This window comes from Muntiacus reevesi, chromosome 10 (genome assembly GCF_963930625.1).
Source record: "Muntiacus reevesi chromosome 10, mMunRee1.1, whole genome shotgun sequence".
NCBI lineage: Eukaryota > Metazoa > Chordata > Mammalia > Artiodactyla > Cervidae > Muntiacus > Muntiacus reevesi.
In genome coordinates this window covers 71,059,993-71,074,051 of record NC_089258.1, presented here as the reverse complement: position 1 = coordinate 71,074,051, position 14,059 = coordinate 71,059,993, and the positions used below count along the sequence as shown (strand labels likewise).

Here is a 14,059-nt window from a genome sequence, read left to right as displayed (position 1 = left end):
TGGGCTCTGGAGCACAGACGCAGTAGTTGTGGGAGACAGGCTTAGTTGCTCAGCGGCATGTGGGATCTTCCCATATCAGAGATCCTGTATCCCTAGGTGGCTTCTTTACCACTGAGCCGCCAGGGAAGCCCATTTGACCATTTCTTACAGAGATAAACATAGCTTTTCCTTATGAATCAGTAACCACTCATCTGGATCTTTACATAATTGACTTGAAAATGTATGCTCACACAAAACTCTGTACAATTGTAGCAACTGTATTTTGTAATTTTTTGTCTGCACTGTGTGGCATGTAGGATCTTAGTTCCCCAGTCTGGGACTGAACCCAAGCCCCCTGCAGTGGAAGCACAGATTCTTAACCTCTGGACCACCAGGGAAGTCCATGGCAACTTTATGCATAATTGAAAAAAATCTCTAAGCAACCAGGATGTGCTTCAATAGATTGAATTAATAAATAAGCATTGGGTCATCCATACCACAGTATTCAGGAATGAAAAGAAATTAGGCATTCCACCATCAATAGCCATTAAATAATATTAAATATATATTGTATCTGTTTAAAAAATGAAGCCTTGAATAAAATTAATGGACAGATAACAGTATATGTTGTATATAATATAATGTTCTATAAATCAACATGAAGAAAGGCACCTCAGTAGAATAAGTGGTCAAAATATAAAAATACATGATGAGGCAATTCACATAAGAGTAAATCCAAATGGCTACCATATTTACAAATATCCAATTTCATTCACAATAAAAAAAAAGATGTAAGTGAAACCAACAAGAAAAATTACTTTATGCTGAAAAGTTTGATGCTCTCTGGAGCAGGCAGTGATGAATGGCTGCTGGAACTCTTCTACACTGCCAGTGAGAATGTAGGCTGTTACCTCCATCAAACAATGTGGGAGAGCATGCTAGTAGTTTTTACTGAAGTAAACATACACAGTACTGGCCATCCAGTACTGTGCACTACCCCTGTCTGAACCTTATGGAGATTTTTCATAGATATATGAAGAGACACATATGAGGATATTCCTCACAGTGTTATTCAGAGTGCCGAGCATTTGGAAAAGGGAACTTGGCCATCCAGCACAGGAAAAGTATACGTATAAAGGGCAGTGGATGCAAACAAGGGTGCTAAGAACCTATTAGAAGAAACAGAGTATATTTAGCAGCATGACAGATCTTAAAACTCAAGTGTTGGGTAAGAAAAAAGAAGAAACAGAATGCCATTAGGTAAATAAAGATTTCATGTGCACGAAATAGCAATTCTTAGGTTGCAAGAATACGTAATTCATACTATCTTGGTTTGAGAACCTAGCAAAACAGAGCCAGAAGTGAGTTGTCAGTCCTAATTATTCACTGGAAGATACAAGTCCAGGGAAAACAGAAGGGAGGTGGAGAAGAAGATGCTAAAGCAGAGTGATGCGTTACTGCTGTGGCCACTGCTGTATGCTGAGCTACGAAAATATACAGCTTGTCTCTCCCATGCCTTGTGCACGCGCTTGGCCATGTGAGATATTTCTGGACAGATTCTGTGGAAGAATAATGCTTCAGAAAAGTCAACAGAAGGTTGGAGTAAAGAGGGAATTTGTTGATCTCGTCTCCTGTCTCCATTGGTCAAAATCCTTGCCACAGGGAAATAATTCCACTTCAATTTAAGGTTGAGAAAGGTAGTTGGCTCTTTGGGAAGTCAGACCCCATGCCTCCTGGCGCACGTTGTGGAGTGGTGGCAGAATTTAAAAATCCCAAGCTTCAGATGAAGGATGCATATTGACACCCATGGGTTCCTGGTTCTAGCCATGGCCGAGGTAGTTGCCCTACCTCGGCAAAATCCAAGAAAACTGATTGTGAAAACTGTCATATATGACATGCATATAGTAGAAAAAGGTACACATGAAACATATTAAAATGTTTGTCTCTGCTGGGAGAACAGAAAAGAGAAATGTGGATAAAAGGGAATAAATAAAACAAGAGAGAACTTGCTGGGTGTAAGGATGACAATGAGTCATGAATCAGAGTTTAATTAACTTCACTTCTTTACCTAAATTCAAAAAGAAAAGGTGACAGAGAAAGTTAAGTAGACTGTATCATAATATCAGCAAATAAGTGGGGCATGCATGCATGTTCAGTCATGTCCGACTCTGCCACGGACTACCCCATGGACTGTAGTCTGCCAGGCTCCTCTGTCCATGGGATTCTCCAGGCAAGAATACTGGAGTGGGTAGGTATTTCCTCCTCCAGGGGATCTTCTTGACCCATAGATGGAACCTGCATTTTCTGCATTGGCAGGTGGATTTTTTTTTTTTTTTTTAACCATTGAGCCACCTGGGAAGCCCAAATAAGTGGGGCATGAGATCCTAAATCTCTTTACCTGTTCAATTATTGGACAAGCACAAGATTGGGTATTGTGGTTGAAGATAAACCATTCCCCCCCACCTTTTAATGGAGAAAACCAAATCAATATTGGTTTTGTTTAATTAAAACTGTGAATAGAAATGGGATAAAAGTAACATTTCCTATGTTACAAATATTATCAAGAGTACTGAGAAGGGCCAAGCAGGATTTGTGTGTATCCATAAATCCAAATGGAGAGGAATTATTTGCTAACGCCTTGCCAAAGGTGGAGCTTCCCAGGTGGCTCAGTGGCAAAGAATCCACCTGCCAATGCAAGAGACGCAAAAGACATGGGTTTAATCCCTGGGTCGGAATCCCCTGTGTTTAATTTAGAAAAATGTTAATTTATTAAGTACAGATCCTGGAGGTCTTGAGTCAGCAAAATGCTATCTCTGTGAAAGAGAAATGCTGAATATTTGAGGAAACAGTGCTTGTGTCCCTTTCAAATTCCCATGTTGAAGCCCTAACTCCCAGTGTGATGGTATTAGGAGGTGGGGCCCTTGGGAGGTGATTAGATTTAGGTGAGATCACGAGGGTGGGGCTTCCCAGGATGGTATTAGCGCCTTTCTAAGAAGAGGAAGAGACATTAGTGATTTTTCTCTCTCTGCCAAGTGAGGATACTGTGAGACGTTTGTCTGCCAACCAGGAAGAAAGCCTTGTCAAGAACTGAACCTTCCAGTACCTTGATTTGGACTTCTCAGAACTGTGAAACATCAGTTCCTGGTGTCTAAGCTTCCCAGTCTATGATGCTTTGTTACGGCAGCCCGAGGAGCAGACTAAGACAATGTGTTAGGTCCCTTTTGCCTGGGAATTACAGAAACGACTCCAACAAGCTTTAATTCTTTGAGAAGAGAATAGACATTTCCTTCATACCTTACAAGTTGAGAGGTGCAGTTAGTCTTCGTTGCTGAACATAATCTCAAGCACTGTCAGGAGTTTAGTGTCTGGCTTCATGCTCTCTCTGTTTTCACTTTCTTGTCATAGCTTCTGTCATCGTGCTGACTCTCTCTCCAGTTTTTCTTTGCCAGCACTCTGAACTTTTAACTGTACAATAGCACAGCGTAAAAGTTGAAAGAGAAAGCTGCAGCTCTGTCTCAAGCTGAGGAAATTCCAGAGAAGAGCTCTGAGTGATCAGAATCTCAGCTTTGTAGCCACAGAGTGGGGCTTGAGGCATGTGAGAATGAAATGGAATGAGTGAGGAGTGAAAACAAGTCTTCAAATGAAGATTAGGGCAATATAACCAGGAGGCAGAAATAAAAGCTGGTCAGAGGTTTAAAAAAAAGAAATTAAGATTCCCTAGTGTTTGCAAATACTTAACAAATATTAATTTGGGAGATTTTAGAATAAGAAATTAAAGTTCCAGGGATTTCTTGAGAAGTCTCCAAAGGAAATTATAATTAAAGATATATGTTATAATTCCCATAATGTATATCTTTCATAATAATAAATGATTATAATAATAAAAAATTAATCACTTTTCTGTGATAGAAATCTATGATAGAAAGTTTTGGAGTTTTTCTATTAAAATATACAGTATTACAGATGCATGACTTGTTATCAACATTTTGTTGAGATTATAAGTTTCAATACCATGTACACATGATCAGTATCTGATTAGTATATTTTGTGATAGATGGGGAGATAATTATAAAATGCCTACTAGAAGTAATTTTACAAATTGAAAACTAACATCACAAAAATTTATCACGCTCAAAATGAAGTTTTAAAACGTCTGAAACATTGATTGTCATATCCTTTAGTTTTGATCTTGACAAAAATTCTAGATGTAGAAAAATGCCTTCCAGTTTGCAGTAAAATTGGTTGAAATACCAAGTATCTAAAACACATTTATTTTGGGCATTTGAATACAAATTGTTTTATATAAACAAAAAAGTTTGTTTTTGTTTAATGATTAAGGTAAGTATTTTGTGTGCTTGCCGATTTTGATACTGATATTGTTTTTTGCTGATTCATATTTTAGATCAAATTTCCATTTTATGTGCACATCTTTTCTTTTCATTTCTTCTGCTAATGGGTTATAAAGAAGAATCAAATATAGCCAACTTGCAAAACAAGAATGCCAAATGGCCATTTTTACATGGTATGCAAACACAGCAGCATTAATATATTTCAGCAAAGATAACATCTCTACACGTGATCGTGTGTCAAGGTAGTTAATTTAAGGTTTCTTTTGCATCCAAACTCATTATTTCTTGGAATCCTATTTCTTGGATTACCATGAAGTATCCTTTGAGTATGAGCTTGCTAATATGTATTTTATTTGCGAGAAATAATGCATTGCTGTTAGCAGCAGACAGGATCTCAGTACACACGAGTAACATACCAGTGGCTACAAGTGAGAGGGACTGAGAGGGACCGATTACATCATGAACACATTCCTTTCCTAAGCAGTTCTTATCCTGGTTTCAAGAAATGTTGGTCATAAACTTCTACTTCTCCTGCAGCCTGCTTTTTTTGTTGTTGTTTTGTATTTTTTACTGTGCTTCAACTTGACCTCTGTGGATTCTTTCAAAGCATGAGCATTTCTGTGTTGATAGTTAAGCTTTAATTCTCTCAGGAGAGTTATAATTTCCTATTTCCTTATTTCTCAATTCACTTTTTCTCAGAACTCAGGATTAGGAAGAACATAAATTTTCTAAGAGGTATCACTAAGGGATCCCCAGGTGAATACACTAAATTTTTCTGAATCCCTTAAATACCTCATCTCAGAAAACAAAAAAAAATTGTTTGATTTTGAAAGATGCGATGACTTTTGACATTACCAAGGGAGACTGTGTTCACAAAACAACCTCATAGCTGGTTGTTCATCCTTTCTCTTCCACTAATAACCTGTCCCTTCAATCCCAATTGCTATCAGTGAGGGGAAGAGCTGCTCTTTAGGGCAACTTAAGCTCAAAAGGAAATTTTATTCAATGCATGGATCACTTCATCCTAGAGATAAAATAATGTCTATTTTATATTGTATATTAAAACTGAGTTTGATAAAACAGCACACATTTCATCATTGACTTCCGTAAGATATGAAAATACAAGAAAAATAGATCTAAGAGCAAGTATAAAATTTTAAAAGTAATAAAATATCTACTGTTGTTTTGTTGTTTTTATTTAGTTGCTAAGTCATGTCCGACTCTTTGTGACCCCATGCACAGTAGCTTCCCTGGCTCCTCTGTCTGTGGATTTCCCAGGCAGATACTAAAGGGTATTGCCATTTCCTTCTCCAGGGGGTCTTCCTGGCCCGGGGGTCAAACCCATGTTTCCTGCCTGGCAGGCTGGTTCTTTACCACTGAACCACCTAGGAAGCTCAAAATATCTATTAGTGTCTCCTTATCTTTTATTTTGTTTCTTCTTTTATATTAGAGGATGCCGCAATCTAAATGCTTGACTGAAACAATTCTTCTAACTTGTTATTTAACATTTTTATTATTTAACATTTATTTATATATTTTTTAGCATTTTTTTCAGTTATTTCAATCAGTCCTTTCTTCAAGCAATAATTAAATTGTGAATACAATGTTTGTTCTGCTGTTCAGCTAATCTGCATTTTGTGCTTGATTTGTGTCTGGACTTCCAAATTGTACATGCTCTGTGATCATTTTCTTTTCGGTTCAAAACAAATAGATGTTTTCAAAAGATCTTTCTCCTTTCCACATTCAGATCTGGAGCTCTACAAACCAAAATCAGGATATGGTTACCTGGGTAACTGGGATTCCATGCAGGATTCTCTTGCATCTATATTCTTGATTTTTTTTTTTCTTAATCAATAGTTAATTCCTTTAAAAAAATCATTTTTTGGAGCATGGGCATTCCCAGCCCAAATGCTTTACAATTCTCATTCCATAGTTCAACCTCTGAGTTTTCCTCCCATGGAGTTAAATTGGTGTCCAGAACACAAACCAAAGACACACAGTGCTACAGCAGAGTGAAACGTTATAAAATCAATCAGCAAGCTGTGGGGAAAGGTCAGTAATATTACAATTATTAAAAAGTACATTTTCTTTGGGGATCAGAAATAAAGATCCTCAATGAAGAACTAATGAAGCTGAAGTTTGCTCTTCTCTGTTTACACGTTCCAGGGACTCTCTGACCTTCAGAAATTGTACATTGTCTCAGATCCTGCACGGCAATTTTCATTTTCTTGAATTGCAGCAGAGCTATACCTCTGTTCTGTTTGTCCGTATACTTAGATTTATTAAGGTTGCGTGTTTCAAATATGTCTTTCCCTTCTCTTGGTTCTGCAATTTTCAGGTGGTTGTAAACACTTTTTAAAAATAAATGAAAACAAGTAAAATGCAGAGCTTGGCTCTTAATCTCCTTTTTTTCTAGAGTTGTTATCTGAGATCACTTACTAGCAACTGGAAAGGTGCATAGAAATATGGGTCCAAAATGACCAATGATTATGTCTATCTGCCTGAGAGAGGTTTCAGAGATTGAATTGAAGGATCTGGAGGAGTACTTGGCATATTTCAGCATTATTTTCCTTTGGTGTTTTTTGGACCATATATTTTAAGATTTCTATATCAAGCTTTAGAGAGTATAATATATTTTTCCAACTGTTACAGCAAACATAATTTAAAATAAATAAAAACACTATGAAGTACAAGTTTGAAAATCCTGCATGTAAGTGTTCAATATCATCATACTGATTAGCATTGCATACACAAAACCAGAAGAAATCTTCCTAGCTTACCAACTGAAAGACAAAATTTTCCAGTAGATAGTTCATGAAGGTAGGACAGAATAGAAACAATTCTAGTATGTATGTTCTATAAAAGACAAGGTAGCATAGTGAAACACACTTTTTAAAAACATTGGTAAGTAATAGAGAAATCAAGTATTTTCAGCCCAGTTCTTCCCTACATAACAACAGCAGAATATACCAATATGTTTTTTTTTCTAAATTATCAGATTTTTATGAGAACCACTGAAAGACCCTGATCCTAGAGAAGCAAGAAAAGAAAAATGGGGATAGATATGTACGCACTGCTGTATGTGAAATGCACAACCAACAAGGACCTGCTGTGGAGCACAGGGGACTTTTCTCAATGTTATGGGGCTGTCTGGGTGGGAGGGGAATCTGGGGGAGAATGGATAAATGCACTTGTTATGGTTGAATCCCTTTGCTGTCTACCTGAAACTATCACAACACTGTCAATCTGCTATACTCTGAAACAAAATTGAAAAGTTAAAAAAAATTTAAAAAAAATTGAGGTGAACCCTGTTATTGTTCCAGCTTGCTGACTTACAGCACAAGGAGGAGGAATCATAGACTCTGGTGGATTCCTGAGATTGAAAAGGCAGAGTTGAAAATCCAGTGAGACAAAAAGACAGATAACAGGACAACGTACCAGAGGAGAGAGGGCTACACAGACAAAAAGCGAACAGGGTCCCTCTCCCGTATGCAGCCAAGCACTAGGCAGCCCCCTCAGGTACCTATGCCACACATGTGAGGAAGACACTCAAAGTCAGGCAAAGAGCCAGAAGTGCTTTAGAGGAGAGCAGGCTTGGTGCCAACACTGCTCCACAACCAGACTGAAAAGCATCATAGTTCATGGGGCATTGGCTAATACACTCAGAAGCCTTTTGCTTTAGTAATGAAATAGAAAGATGCTTGCTCCTTGGAAGAAAAGTTATGACCAACCAAGACAGCATATTAAAAAGCAGAGATGTTACTTTGCCAAGAAATATAATCAGTGCTACGTTTTTTTCAGTAGTCATGTATGGATGTGAGAGTTGGACTATAAAGAAAGCTGAGCGATGAAGAATTAATGCTTTTGAACTATGGTGTTGGAGAAGACTCTTGAGAGTCCCTTGGACTGCAAGGAGATCCAACCAGTCCATCCTAAAGGAAATCAGTCCTGACTGTTCATTGGAAGGACTGATGTTGAAACTGAAACTCCAATAATTTGGTCACCTGATGCGAAGAGCTGACTCACTTGAAAAGACCCTGATGCTGGGAAAGATTGAAGGCAGGGGGAGAAGGGGACGACAGAGGATGACATGGCTGGATGGCATCACCGGCTCAATGGACATGGGTTTGGGTGGACTCTGGCAGTTGGTGATGGACAGGGAGGCCTGGCGTGCCACAGTCCATGGGGTCACAATGAATTGGACAGGAATGAATGACTGAACTGAACTGACTGACTGAACTGAATGGAATAAAATTTGAACATGGAAATGCCTAGTAAGGGCTTCCCTGGTACCTCAGTTGTAAAGAATCTGCCAGTGGAGTTGGGTTCGATCTCTGAGTTGGGAAGATCCCCTGGAGTAGGAAGTGGTAACCTACTCCAGTGTTCTTGCCTGGAAAATCCCATGGTCAGAGGAGCCTGGTGGGCTACAGCCCATGGGGTCACAGGACTTTGCAACTAAGCAACAATAATGCCTAGTAAGATAGATGGGAAAGGAAAAATTATTTTTTTCCCAGTAGTTTAAGAATAAAGCTCAACAATCCTTTAAGGAATATAAACAGATCCAGCTCTCAACAAGAGGAAATTCATAAAATATGGCATCAATTAAAAGCTGATACATGTATAGAAACAGGAATATCCACATTATTAAAAAGGAAAATCAATCATCAGAACTCACCCAGAAATCTTGCATAGGCTAGAAATAGCAGAAAGACATATTCAGACAATTATTATAACTGTACCCTGTATGCTCAAAAAATTAAGTAGAAGCATGACAATATTGATACTTTTAGAAAGACTAAAATTGAACTTGAGAGGTGAAAACTAAAATATGTGAGGTGAAAAATATACTGAACAGAATTAATGGTGTGGTCAGTACAAGATTACAACTTGGTAATTTTATCCCCATCTATTTAACTTTTCTAGTTATGGGTTTCTTTAAGTTCATGTCAAAGTCTAAGATGACTGCTTTGAATTTGGGGCCAAAAGAAGAATAAAAGGTAAAATGGCAAAACAACACTTGCAGACAAGTCAGCTTCCTTTAAGATTACCCACAAGTGTCACAAAACTTTTCTCCTTATATCTCATTGTCCAGAACTTAAAAAAAAAAAAAAAAAGGTTACCCATGTTTGCACAGCAGGCAAGAAAACGTAACATTTTATTCCAAGTGAACGGCAAAATGTGTAGCTGACAATTAGAGAAATAGAAGTGAGCTTTACAGATTTAAGAAAAAATAGAATTAGTGCTTCAATAGAACTAATATTTTAGTTGAAATTCCTAGTGTTTTGGGGAGATATCTATTTGTAGTATAGATTAAAGTTGAAAGGTCAAATGTAATGAGAAATAAATAGATTGTTGTCTTTTTAGATTAGAGAGAAAAGGCTTAAATTACTTGATTCAGTGATTCATGAATAGTAGGCATTCATTTAATATTTGATGAATGAGTGAATAATTTCCTATAAAACATATTCTTACTAAGCATTAAGAATTTCATTAGTGTCAGTCATGATAGGCTCATATTTTTGTGCAAAACCTTTCACTTGGGATCCTCTACCGTGGTTGCAAAAGATCTGGAGACTACAAAGCACATTTCTGTTAATAAAGTTTTTCTACTTGAAATAATTCAAAGGAAACTCATATATTTGGTTTAATGAAAAATATCATATTTATGTTTGTCATCCTCTGCTTTTCATCTCCTCTTGAAAGCAAAATTCAGTTTGAACAGGATTAATTCAGCCACAACATGGCATTTCCCTGATAAACTTGAACTGAGGCAGAGAACATAAAAGCCTCAAGGTACATTTTTATATAATAGGACACTCTGTTCCTTGGTTTGCAAATCTTCCTGACTTAGTGATGGTACCTCTCACAATTCCCCAGACCTTACAGACTAGTCTTAGGAATTCAGTTCTGAGAAGCAACAGTCTAGTGCATATATTTGTCTTTTGACAAATCCTTGCTCAAAGGATTTCTGAGCAAGTCTCAAAGGGATTTGTCGTAATACACTTGTTCCTCTTGGGTAGGTCAGTTGTGTAAGAAACTATTCCAAAGGATAACTGCGGGACATAGTTGAGAATACTCTAGCAGCAAAGACTTCAGTTTGATAAAATGCTATCAAATAAATGAGACTCACTTAAATGTAAAAATTAACAGAAATGTATTACAAAATCCACTTCATTGACCCATTGGCAATCCAAAGATCACTCAATAAGCATCTAAAATTATTACTTTTCATTAAGCTGGTTTTTCCTTTCAAAGAGCTTTCTAAGAAAATCAGTAACTTTTCTTATCTGTCCTTTCTACATGCATCTTGGTATTTCAAAACAACAGGGATGTTTTGGAACATCACTAAATGTTTCAAGACATCCACCTATTTTAAGTGATATTCTTTTGCTCATTTTACATTCCCCACTTAGTGTAGCTTGTAAGACAGAAGTCAGCATTTGGACCCAGAGAGTTGTGAGACTGTGCCAGTAGCTAAGCTATTAGTTGTCAGCTTCAAACTCACTCTTTGTAATGCTGGGGCTAGGACTCCGCCATCTGCATTCAGTTTCTCCAGCTTCTTTCTTTTAGCCCCTGATCATCTGGGGCCCTGGAAAGAGACTCAGAAGCAGAAAGAGGGAGGACATACTTCTCAATCACAACTTTCTTCTGGTTTTTTTTTTTTTTTGCTCCCAGTCTTAACACTGTCATTCCAGCAATGCTTCACTATAACAGGGGCAATTTGTTTATAGCTGCAATTAACTACAGTTTGAAGGGTTTTCTGCTTTTAACTATACTTCTCTTAATAGAACCAGCCTCATGACCCTTCAAGTAATTTAGCACCTGCCAGCTGATGTCCTTCACAGAGGTCTGTCCCCTAGCCCCTAAGGTCTCTCTGTGAACTAATAGACAACAATCCCACTGATAAGACCTACTACTTAACGTAAGTTCAGCTCTCAGGAGTTCTCCACCAAGTGTCTTAATTTTGATAATTCCAGCCTTTTCCATTTTCCTCCAGGGACTAAGGCTTGTGGCTGTGTCCTGTAGCTGTTCATTATATAAAACCTTAGTGTTGCCTTTCAAATTTTCAGGTTTTCAATACTTGGTCAATAATTGCTTATCTTAAATTCTCTGTTAAAATAACCGATATGATTTCTTTCTTATGACTGCACTCTAGTTAACATGCTTTGTGATCACCAAACTTAGAATAATTGCCATATTTATGATTAAAGTGTTATCGAAGGCTAATTTTTTCAAAACATTGATTTGGCACCTAGTAGAGGTACACGTGTTGTGCTGGGTGCTGCAAAGAATTCAGAGAATCATTAGCTATAACTTCAGCTGCAAGTGTATAGGCAATTTTAAATTATAGAACCTGGCTATGTATGTAATAATTATAATACATTAAGTACTTTGTGAGTATTATGAAGAATGAGCTTTAGAAAAGCTCAGAGAAGGAAATTAATGTCTTTGGAAATCAGAATATATCTGAAGAATTTTAATAAGGCTAAATGATAGTAGCTGAAACTCAAAAGATGTTTATAAGGGAAACTAAAAATATGGTTGATAGGCATGGGGAAAAATAACAGGAACTGGGGAGAATATCAGAAGAGTTCGCATAAATGCATCAATATTTGGTAGGAACAGAGACTTTATAAAACATCGTAGTGGGAAATAAAATTCACAGGGAAGTTTAGTGTGAGATAGTAGATCTTCACTGACTGTTTTAGGATTTGAGGGTTTCTCCTACAAGTAACACAGAACAATGACTGGAAGGGAGAAACAAAAATAGAATATTTTAAATTCATCATACCATGGATGTAATAGCATAAAACTATTTGAAGGTAGATTGCAATAAGTTAAAGCTATACACTGTAACTGTTCAAGAAATCACTGAAAAAAGAAAAAAATAATAGAGCTAATAAACCTATGGCAGAGGTAAAAAATGGAAAAATCAAATTTGGGTCTAAAACAGATATAAAATTAAAAATGAAATAGCATATGAGATTAATAGAAAGCAATAATATGAAAAGTTTAAATCCAACTGTGCCAATAAACACATTTTAAAATAAATTAAATATGTCTACCAATTAAAAGACACAAATAATCTATTGGAAATAAAAGCTCCAGTTATATGCTGTCAACCAAAACAAATTAATTACAAATTGCCAATAGAGTTAAAGGAAAAGTATAGATAAAAAGGAATGCTACACCATGCTTTTATTTATCAAAGAAAATTGGAGTGGCTATATATTTGAAAAGTAGATTCAGAACAAAGAATTTTATAAGGAATAAAAAGAATCATTTCACAGTAATAAGGAATTGATTCATAAAAAGAGAGTATAATGATCTCAAATGTTTATGCAGTTAATAATATCATTTCAGTATATACAATGTAGAATCTGATAGAATATCAAGGAGAAATATATGAAAATGCTGCACTTTTGTCAATAATAAATAGAACACTATTGACCACTTTGACTTAATCAACATTTATAGGACTCTTCACCCCAAGACAGCAGCATATATATTTTCTTCAAGAATATATGAAACGTTTTTCGGAGTTATAGCGGCGGTGGATATCCGAGTCAGATGGTTGGAGTGGAATACATCCTTTTACACGCTCAAGAGCCCATTCTTTTTATCATTCGGAAGCAGCAGCGGCAGTCCCCTACTCAAGCTATCCCACTGGCTGATTACTGTGTTATTGTTGGGGTGATCTATCAGGGCCAGACTTGGGGGCAGTTATAAACTCTAGAGTGCTTACCGCAGTGCGTGGCATTCAGTCAGCTTTTGATGAAGCTATGTCATGCTGTCGATATCACCCTCCCAAAGGGTGTTGGTGGCACTTCAGAGACCACGAAGATAAAGTCGAACCTAAAGTCAAAAGGAAAGAAGAACCAAGCCCTATTTTCCAGAGACAGCATGTGGACGCTTTACTCCTAGATCTTAGACAGAAATTTCCACCCAAATTTGTGCAGCAAAAGTCTGGAGAAAAGCCTGTCCCAGTGGATCAGACAAAGAAAGAGGCAGAACCTCTACCAGAGACTGTAAAATCTGAGAAGGAGACCGCAAAGAATGTGCAACAGACAGTGGGCACTAAAGGCCCACCTGAAAAACGAACGAGACTTCAGTGAGTGTTGGGGAAGAGAGAAGCTGGCAAGGCTCCTCTTGTCCACGTTTTACCTCATTACTGTGACAGGCTCTTGAGCTTTAAAATTCTTTGTCACAATCATTTGTATAGAATGTGCTTATTCTTTAAGAAAGGATGTAAGGATGCTCATGCTTTCAACCTAAATATTTTTAATGTATCTTTTGTAACCTTTTCCCTTCTGGACTTAAGCAGCTTCCTGTCTCACATGTTTACTGCTATATATGTTTAAAAACAAAATAAAGGTATTTGTATATTAAAATAAAGAATACATGGAACATTTACCAAGATATATCATAAATTTGAAGATATAAAACATGTCCCTATTTATTTAAAAGAGTCAAACTCATATAAAATAGACTTTCTGAGTACAAAAAAATAAGCTAAAAATGAAGAACACAAAATATTTGAAAAACCTTTAGATTTTTGGAAATTATAAACATATCTTGAAATAATTTATGCATCAAAGATAAATCATAAAACTGGAAACTTTTTTGAATGGATGGGAAATTAAAACATGATAATAAAAGTGAAGTTGCTCAGTGTTGTCCGACTCTTTGCAACCCCATGGACTGTAGCCTACCAGGCTCCTTGGTCCACG

At 36.9% G+C, this 14,059-nt stretch overlaps 1 pseudogene; it reads left to right on the top strand.

Moving 5' to 3' along the window:
• The window catches only part of LOC136176384 (mediator of RNA polymerase II transcription subunit 6 pseudogene), a 35,006-nt pseudogene extending 21,310 nt beyond the window's left edge, over window positions 1–13,696 (top strand).
• Window positions 13,697–14,059: the final 363 nt, after the last annotated feature.